The following is a 10,287-nucleotide window of genomic DNA, read 5'->3' on the forward strand; positions in this document are numbered from 1 at the left end:
AGAAAGACAAGGCTTTCTTTCTTAAAAAAAATCTTTTATTGAAAAAATTTTTTTATTGGGGGCTCGTACAACTCTTATCACAATCCATACAAACATCCATTGTGTCAAGCACATTTGTACATTTGTTGCCATCATCATTCTCAAAACATTTGCTTTCTACTTCAGCCCTTGGTATCAGCTCCTCATTTTCCCCCTCCCTTCTCCTTCCTCCCTTCCTCATGAACCCTTGATAATTTATAAATGATTATTATTTTTTCATGTCTCATACTGACTGATGTCTCCCTTCACCCACTTTTCTGTTGTCCATCCCTCTGGGAGGGAGTTATATGTAGATCATTGTGATTGGTTCCCCCTTTCTACCCTTCCCTCCCCCTCCCCCTCCCCCTCCTGGTATGGCTACTCTCAATATTGGTCCTGAGGGGTTTATCTGCCCTGGATTCCCTGTGTTTCCAGCTCTTATCTGTTCCAGTGTACATACTCTGCTCTAGCCAGATTTGTAAGGTAGAATCAGGATCATGATAGTCGGGGGAAGAAGCATTAAAGAACTAGAGGAAAGCTGTATGTTTTATCGGTGCTATACTGCACCCTGACTGGCTCGTCTCCTCCCCGAGACCCAGACAAAGCTTCCTTACTCCCTTAAAGAGGTACAATCTCAAAAACTCACAGTTCTACCCTGCCCCACAGGGCGGATATAAGCTGACATCGACTCGATGGCAACGAGTTTTAAATACTTACTGAATGAACAAAAGCCGGAATTTAGCTCAATCTTATTGTACTATTCAAATCCTTACATGTGTGAGGGAGTTTCAAAAAGTTTGTGGGGAAAATAGAATGAAAATATAGTGGGATTTTCCCACAAGTGTTTCCCTTGTATCAGTGTGAGTGTTCTCCTAGATGAATTCTTTATGACCGCAGACCTTTAGGGCTTGTATATCTGAAGGTATAAATCCCAAACTATGGAGGCATGCCTTCCTCCACCTCCATGTTCCCTATGTGTTGCTGTCCATAGTTTGGTTGCTTATTCATAAGTAACTGGAAAAACCAACCAACTAAACAAAACACCATGCCTGGAGCCACCAAATAGTCCCTGGCTCGTGGCCACTTCTCCCACCATAGAGTCAGATTAAACTCTATGGGCTTCCTTGCCTCTCACCTCGATGCTAACAGATACTCCAACCAGCCTTTCACTTCCAACCTGGGCGTGTCTTGATATTTATAAGGGCATTTGATACAACTATTTCAGACAAATATGTAAGCAACTTGAAGCACGCCATGAAATTTGATAATGCTTGCTATTATTCTGCCCTACTTATTTTAAATTTCCCTGTTGATGTCGTTAATCTGAGTGATTTATGGCTACGTGTGGGGATTTTTCATTTACCTATTTTTCTTTTTCCTCCCCTTCCCTCGCTCCCCTGTCTGCCACTCTGACCAGCCACCCTAATCTGTGCGAAGCTGCTGGACTACAGACAGCACACCGCCTATCCTCCAACTGCGGGGCAGGGGACAGAGCCTCTGGTCTGGTAGGCTTTCTCAGCCGTTAGGTTGTAGAAGGCAGGGACCCAGTCAGCCCAGGGCCCAAAACAGCCTCAGAGGGCCAGTGGAGTCTGGGCCCACGAGGGGGCTGGCCGGTGGGTGACTCTGACCGCTGACCTCTCAGGTGGCTGCTTGGGCAGCAGGGATGCTCCCTAGCTAGTCCACTGCCTTCCCTCGCGGGCCCCTGAACTCACCCGACTACTAAATCTACCTGGGAAAGCTGAGGATGACTGTCCCCCGGATTCTCCACCATCAGCCGCATTGTTCTGTGCTCGGGCCACCCAGGGCTGCGGAGCACCGGTGGGGACAGAGCCCCATGCAGCTGAGCACGCCCATACGCCTCTCATGCGGGGTCCTGCCCGGCTGCCTCCCCTAGGCCTCAGCCAGTGACCGGCTGGCGAGGGAGGTGAAGCGCCCCGAGCCCTGGGCTGGCCCTGCCAGGATGGAAGAGGCCAAGGTGCCTGAAAAGGAGCAGCTGGGGCCCAGGAAGCTCTTTTCCCTGTTAACTTTGAACTGTATTGAACTTTGTATCATCCTAGGCACCGAACGGAGTGGGCAGGCTTTCTGGATCATTTTTGTTGCCACTTCACATACGGTTCAGAAAAAGAAATACTTTTCTTCTCACTGTTGGGTACAGAGCCCTTTATCCTCATTAGGCCAATTCGTTCATTGTGTTTCCAGATGGCCTGCCTCTGTACTGATTTTGTTTGTTTTCCTATTTGACCTATCCAGAGAACAGGGTTGCTGTTTCCCACTTTGATTTATTTTTCTTATTCTTTTTTAAGTGTTATTTCGTTGTTGAGAATATACATAGCAAACCATAGACACCTTGAACACTCTCTGCGTGTAAATGCAGTAACGTTCGTTGATGCCGGTCTCCAGGTTGTGTAACGATGTTACTCTTCTCTTCTGAGTCGTTTCTTCCCCGCTGCAGACTCACTGCCTCTAAAGTTCCTGTTGTCAATTTGATCCTACATACATAGTTCTGCAAGAAGCACATCAAACTCAAGGGTGACTTTTTCTTTTAATTAGCTGAGCTAAGCTATTATTTGGCTTTAAGAGGAGTTCAGGAGATGTTTTTGGTTTACCGTTTCAAGTTCATCTCGGGAAAATCATTTAGGAACTCATCCAGCCCTGATGGCTCCAGAACGCCTGCAGTCCATGAAAATTTGGAATTCTGTTCTATATTCCTTCTACATTCCTCCGCATTTGGTCAGGAATCTTCTGGCTCTTTTGGCGCCTGGTCAAGGAGGCAGGTCTTTCTGTATCTATATTCATGCTGGTGGGGTACTGTGTTAGGCGCACATAAGTTTGAAATTGCTATGATGAGAGTTCTGCTACTTATCATAATACAGTGACCCTCTCTAACACTAATAATACTCTGACTTAAAGGCGAAGATGAAGATCATTATTTATCTAAAATAGCTAATATTGGAATGATTACATCAATTTCTTTTTGTTGATATTTTCTTTCATTATTAAATATTTTTATTGGGGGGTTCTTACATCTCTTATCATAATCCATACATTCATCCATGTGTCAAGCACATTTGTACATATGTTGACATCATCATTTTCTAAACATTTATTTTCTATTGGAGCCCTTGGTATCAGCTCCTTTTTCCCCCTCCCTCCCCTTCTCCCACCCTCATGACCCCTTGTATACATTATTGTTGTTTTCATGTCTTATACCAACTGCTGTTCTCCTTTCACCCACGTTTCTGTTGTTCAGTCCCCTGGGGATGGGGGGATTAACCATCGATCATTGTGATCCGTTCCCCCTTTCTCACCCCAATTCTGGTATCGCTACTCCCAATTCTGTTCCTGAGGGTTTATCTGACCTGGATTCCGTGTGTGGTGAGCTCTTACCTGTACCAGTGTACATGCTCCAGTCTTGCCAGACTGAAAGGTAGGACTGGGGTCATGATAGTGGGGAGTGAGGAAGCCTTAAAGAACCAGAGGAATATTGTGTGTTTCATCGGTGCTTTACTGTACCCTGGACGACTCGTCCTTTGTGACCCTTCTGTGCAGGGATGTCCTATTGTTTACAGAAGGGTTTGGGGTCTCTGTTCCAGCCCACCTCATTCTCAACAATATGAGGGGTTTTTTGTTTGTTTGTTTGGGGTCTTCTGGTGCCTATTACCTGATTCCATTGACACCTCATGATCACACAGGCTGGTGTGCTTCTTCCATGTGGACTTTGTTGCTTCTCAGCTAGATGGCCACTTGTTTAACTTCAAGCCTTTAAGACCCCTGATGCTATATCTTTTGATAGCCAGACACCATCTGCTTTTTTCACTGCATTTGCTTAAGCACCCATTTTGTCTTCAGCAATCGTGTTGGGAGGTTGAACATCACAGAATACCACGTTGTTAGAACAAAATGTTCTTTCAAACAACAGAGAACTTTGATGAGGCAGTCATCCACATTATATTGATTGTATGGCAATGTTTTCTTTTATTTTGGATATTTCTTCTCTTTTCTTTTTCTTTCTTTTAAGTCAAGTCGGAGAAGGGCTTGGGTGTGGCAAATCTTCTAGGAATGGTCTGTTTAATGATCTTTCAAAAATAGTGCTCTCATACCCTGAATGGCAGTTTGGTTAAATACAGAAGTCTAGGTTTCTGCTTTCATTTCCTTCAGTAGTTGAAAACACATTCTCTTCTCTTTGCACCCAGTCCTGCTGTAAAAAGGTTAACGGGAAGCTGCACTTTTCCCTTTGGTACAACTGGCTCTTTTTCTTGTAACCTTACTCTTTTTTTTTCCTGTTTGCCTTTGATATTCTTAAATTTCACCATTATTTCTCTAGATATATGTTTTTCTTATCTTTCCTTGCAGTGCAGTGAGTTACTTGATATGGTCCTTCTCATTCTGTCCAGTCTTTGTAGCTCCCACCAAAGGAGTGGGTTAGAAGCCCAAACCCACTGCTATTGAGTAAGTTTGGACTCTATTTAGACTTTCTGAAGCAGTAAATCTCTTGGGGACCAAAAAGCCTCATCTTTCTGCTGTAGAGCAGCTGGTGGGTTTGAACTGCTGGCCTTATGGCTAGCAAACTAATTTGTAACCCCTCCCGCAACCACTCCACCCCACCCTTCACCACCAGGGTTCTTTTTTTGTTTTGTTTTTAAACATTTTATTAGGGGCTCATACAACTCTTATCACAATCCATACATATACATACATCAATTGTATAAAGCACATCTGTACATTCTTTGCCCTAATCATCTCCAAAGCATTTGCTCTCCACTTAAGCCCTTTGCATCAGGTCCTCTTTTTTCCCCCTCCCTCCCCACTCCCCCTTCCCTCATGAGCCCTTAATAATTTATAGGTTATTATTTTGTCATATATTGCCCTATCCGGCGTCTCCCTTCACCCCCTTTTCTGTTGTCCGTCCCCCAGGGAGGAGGTCACATGTAGATCCTTGTAATTGGTTCCCCCTTTCCAACCCACTCACCCTCTATTCTCCCATTATCACCCCTCACACCTCTGAAGATATCATCCACCCTGGATTCCCTGTGCCTCCAGCTCCTATCTGCACCAGTGTACATCCTCTGCTCTATCCAGATTTGCAAGGCAGAATTCGGATCATGGTAGTTGGGGGGGAGGAAGCATCCAGGATCTGGGGGACCAGGGTTCTTTTAAATGATTGGGTAGAACTATATAAATTTGAGGAGGTAGTGGCCCACCAAGAAGCCTGAGTAGCTCACTTATAAGGAATATGGTACCCTTTTAGTGTGGGACCACATAAATAGGGTGTAAGGAACTCTGACATGGGGCTTGGTCTGTTTTGTCATATCACTAGGATTTAAAATGAGCCAGAGGTGGAAGAGGGATTCTCATCACTACCAAGAAAGAAGAGTCAGGACAGGAAAGTGACCCAAGATCTCTGCACTGAACCTCCTTGATCCAGGAAGCACCAGAGATGGTGAAAGATCGAGAGAAGCAGGAGCGGAGAAACTATAGCAACAGAGGCAGCAGAACTGGCAGGAGAAGGAGCAGTCAGCTTCCCAGCCCAAAGAAAGAGAAAGCTGAGTGCCCTGGGCAGGGATTTTTCTGGTAGAATGGTGACATGCTTCCAGGCATTTATCTGTGAAACTACGTTTGCCCACCCACAGAGCTCTAGCTGATTGCCTTCAAGCAGAGGCTTATTGGCTAGTAGGATGCCCTTGGGCACATTGGCAGAACTAAGATACTCTTATAGCACTTGTGCAAACAGGACAGAAGCAAAGGAGCTGAGAGGCCCTGAGCCAGAGAGAGGTGTGTCTATGAGCGTGGCTAAGATGAAGTTGTCCTGATTGAAGAACTGTCTCTTGAGCATTTCTGATCCTCAATCTTAACCTGTTGTGATAGTGTCAACTTGGCTGGATCAAGATTCTTAGTAGTTTGGCATTAAGATTTAGTAACCGCCCAAGATGAGATCTCCTCAGTGGCATGGCTGACTTCCAGTATGAGAGAACACTGTGGGAAAACGTGTTAGTTTTTTTCTAGGTCTGGATCCTGCATTTGGCTTGTGATCTAACCTCCAGCTCTTGGAACTTGAGCCAGTAGCCTGCTGTATTACCTGCCAATCCTATGAGTCATCAGTAGTTTGCCATTTTACTTACTCACCTTAGATTCAATTACCTTTACAGCCAGAAACCTGCCATCTGACCTGTCAGTCTTGGGTTCACCAACCCCATCAGCTGCATGAATCAGGAGAAGCCTCCAGTCTAACATCTGACCAATAGACTTGGAACTTGCTTACCTTTACAGCCCTGTAAACCACTGCGTGGACATAAACCTCTCTGTAAATATACATATATAGGTATCACTAGTTTTGCTTTTCTAGAGAATCCAGCCTAAGACACCTGTTAACCTCCCTCATAAGCCCCATAATCTTGACTATTGTCTGTAAGTTCCATGGGAGGGGACCAAACTAGCCTCCACCTCCTCCTGTCTTTCAAGGGTGGCTGGTCCTTTCTTGTACACGAAGAGTACTCATGAGGACCCCTGGTGGTGTAGTGGTTATGTGTTCAGCTGCAACCGCAAAGTCAGCCATTTGAAACCACCACTCCTTCCTTGGAAAAAGGGGCCATCTACTCCCATAAAGAGCCACAGTCTCAGAAACTCAGTGGGGTGATCCCACCCTGTGCTACAGGGTCACTATGAGTCAGAATGAATTCTATGGCAGTGAGAAGACACTCCCTGTTTCCCAGAGCTGTCATAGTGTGTGTGAGAGCGTATATACACACCTACCACAGAGTTGATCCAATGATTAGGATTTAGTCATGAAAAGTCAACTTGAGTTTTATATATCCAAATTCCCTACTTAACTCAAGGACTTCCTCAATGCAAGAACACTTTATTCTAATTATCTGGCATTCTGTGATGCTCACCTTCCAGACATGATCACTGAAGACAAAGCGGGTGCATAAGCAAATGTGGTAAAGAAAGCTAATGGTGCCCAGTTATCAAAAGATATAGCATCTGGGGTCGTAAAGGCTTGGAGGTAAACAAGTGGCCATCTAGCTGAGAAGCAACAAAGTCCACATGGAAGAAGCACACCAGCCTGTGTGATCATGAAGCGTTGATGGGATCAGGTATCAGGCATCAAAGACCCAGAACAAAAAAATCATACCAATGTGAATGAGGGGAGGAGGAGTGCAGGATGGAGACGCAAAGCCCATCTGTAGACAATTGGCCATCCCCTTACAGAAGGGTAATAAGGAAGAGACAAGCCAGTCTGGGTGCAGTATAGCACTGATGAAATATACAACTTTCCTATAGTTCTTTAATGCTTCCTCCCTCCGAGTACCATGACCTCAATTTTACCTTAGAAATCTGACTAGACCAGAACATGTACACTGCTACAAATAAGAGTTTGCAACACAGGGAATCCAGGACAGATAAACCCCTCAAGACCAATAAAGAAACTAGAGATACCAGGAAGGTAAGCGGAAGGTGAGGAGAAAAAGGGGGAATCGATCACAATGACTGACATATAAACACCACCATGCCCACCACCAGGGGACAGAAACAGAAAAGTAAGTGAAGGGAGACAGTGGGCAATGTGAGATATGAAAATAATAATAATAATTTATCAAAGGTTCAAGAGGGAGGGAGTTGGGGGCAGGAGGGGCAAATGAGCTGATCTCAAGGGCTCAAGTAGAAAGAAAATGGTTTGAAAATGATGGCAACATATGTACAAATGTGCTTGACACAATGGGTGGATGTATGGATTGTGATAAGAGCTGTAAGAGCCCCCAATAAAATTACTTAATAAAAATTTCGAATCAATGTTTTATATTCAAAGATTTCTTTTCTAGCATTGTTTCTGAGATACAAATCCTATTTAGGTAGCAGGATTAATAGAATAGAAAGTGTCAAGGAATCTTTCTAAGTACACAGCTTCCTTTTTGTTTGACTCGAAGCATCTATCTTGCAGGATTTAGAAGAGGAGGGGTGAGAGGAAAACTATCATGGTCTACAGTGATCCACCATTCCTAAGACTTATGTCTACTCAATATCGGAATGAGTCCTACAATCAAGACGCCCACCATAGCTGGTGGTCAGGCAGTAGTCACAGTGCAGTTGTCATTGTGTTTCCATGTGCAAAGCCTGCCTGAAAACCATCTAGCAACACCTCCTGGAAGAGTGATTAAGAGTCTCCAGGTGGCATAAGTGGTTCCAAGCTGGACTACTAACAGGAAGATTGGCAGTTCAAACCCACTGAGAGGCCATGACTCAGAAGACAAGCTTGGCGTCTGCTCCCCACAGTTCTCAGCACCCCTGGGGTGTCCGTGAGCCATAGCTCACTCCATGGCAATGAACCACCCCCAGCACACACCTTTTAAGGAAAACAACAGATTGACTTTATTTTATTTTTAAGGCCTGAGGAGGTGCAACTCAAAGACCTGCAGCGTGGAGGTGAGCAGTGGGGAAGAAAACCCCAGAGGCAAGAGGGACTTCCTAGAGACTCGCCATCACCAGCACTCTGCATGGCACACACGACACTAGGAGGAGAAGCGGAGCTGCTAAGAACGCTGGGTGAAGAGGGATTCCATGTACAACCATGTGAAAAGCAATATGGCGCTGCCTGAGACAACTAACTGGGAATAGTGATCGCACATGATCCTGCAATACCTCTGCTAGGTACTAAGAAACCTAACACGAAGAGACATACACACTCCTATGCTCATCGCAGGCAGCACTCTCACAACCACAAGGAGCCGGTACCCACGGGTAGACTAATGGATAGAGAAACCATGGGGCCAAGACCCAGTGTAATACTGTGCACCGCTAAAACATTAATTAACTAAATAAAACGGTGAATCACGAAGCCCCTCCTGACATGGATGGGCCTGGGGAACATTATGCTGAGTGAAGTTAGTCAATCACAAAGGAACAAATATTGTATGAGGCCGCTGCTGCGAGGATAGGCTAGGACCAAGACAAAGGGCACCGACTTTGGAGGCTCCCAACAGAGGGAGGGCAGGACAGGAAGATGAATCAATGGGCCAGACATTTGACAAGCACCACTTGGATGACCGGGAGGATAGAGGTCCACAAAAGAGAGAAGAAAAATGGGGGGCGTGGGGGGCAGGGGGCAGGGTGGTGGTGAGATTGAATTCAGGGTGGGTGTTGATCAATACTTTGAACTGTCGAATGTAGATGGTCTGAAATTCAAACGTCCTGCCTAATTCACAATAAATAAGATACATTTAAAAACAAAAAAGAACAGGGATTCAGAAGAATTAGTCTCCCTGTGTAAAGCCATTTGGGGAATACTTTCCAATTTATTTTATATGCATTTTCCTTTTCACATTTCACAAGAATGATATATAGTGAAAATGTAAGCTAGATAGATAAATATACAAAGAGCTCTTTCAAGAATTCTTTTGATAAACATGAACCAAACTTCTTTTCTTTTTTTTTTTAGTAGAATCTTTTTTTATTCAGAAAAAAAAAAAACCCAAAAACCAAAGTTTTCCAACCACACACAGGAGGGATGGGTAGGGGGAGGTGCCTGTCCATCCAGCCCCAACCCCCCACCCCAAACTTCTAAATGACAGCAAACCTTTGTTCATTATTTAATTGGCTACGTGGCTTTTGTTTTCACTCTCACTGTCTGTAGAATAGGGCAGAACTGCCCCCCGTGAGTTTCTAACACTGTGTCTCTCTTTTTTTAAGTTTGGATTTTATTTTTAACAGTTTTATTGGCATATAATTCACATATCATACAATGCAATAGTTCGATCGCATCCAAAAGATTTGTACAATCATCACCACAATCCATTTTAGAACATTTTCTTCATCCTTGTTCTCATTCCCCCCCAACTTGACCTGCCATACCCCCATGGAGTCGTTTCTCCAGCCACTCTCTCTATCGATTTACCTATCCTGGATCTCATGTGCAGAAAAATGTTGTTTAAAAGAACTAACACCACTAACAAAGTATAACAAGCCTCAATAGAAAAGAAAGCAGAAACGATTAGAAACTAGAACAAGTTTAAATGGATTGTAAGGGAGATCAGATGACAGGGGGTAAGATGGTATCCTAACTGCATCTTCAACAGTCCACTGTCCAACACGCCCTGTGGGACAGCAAAGCCACTTGCATCTCTGGTCCACGTTCCAAGGGGATTCACCAGGGCCTTAATCCACGTGTCTTTCTCCTTTCCTTTTTTAACTGAAACATCTTTAAAGTGGGTCAAATGGAGATCCAATGATAAGACATTCCATTTTGATCTAACTATGTCTGCCCTAATAGACTTC

This window comes from Tenrec ecaudatus, chromosome 9, assembly GCF_050624435.1.
Source record: "Tenrec ecaudatus isolate mTenEca1 chromosome 9, mTenEca1.hap1, whole genome shotgun sequence".
In the NCBI taxonomy this organism is placed as follows: Eukaryota; Metazoa; Chordata; class Mammalia; order Afrosoricida; family Tenrecidae; genus Tenrec; species Tenrec ecaudatus.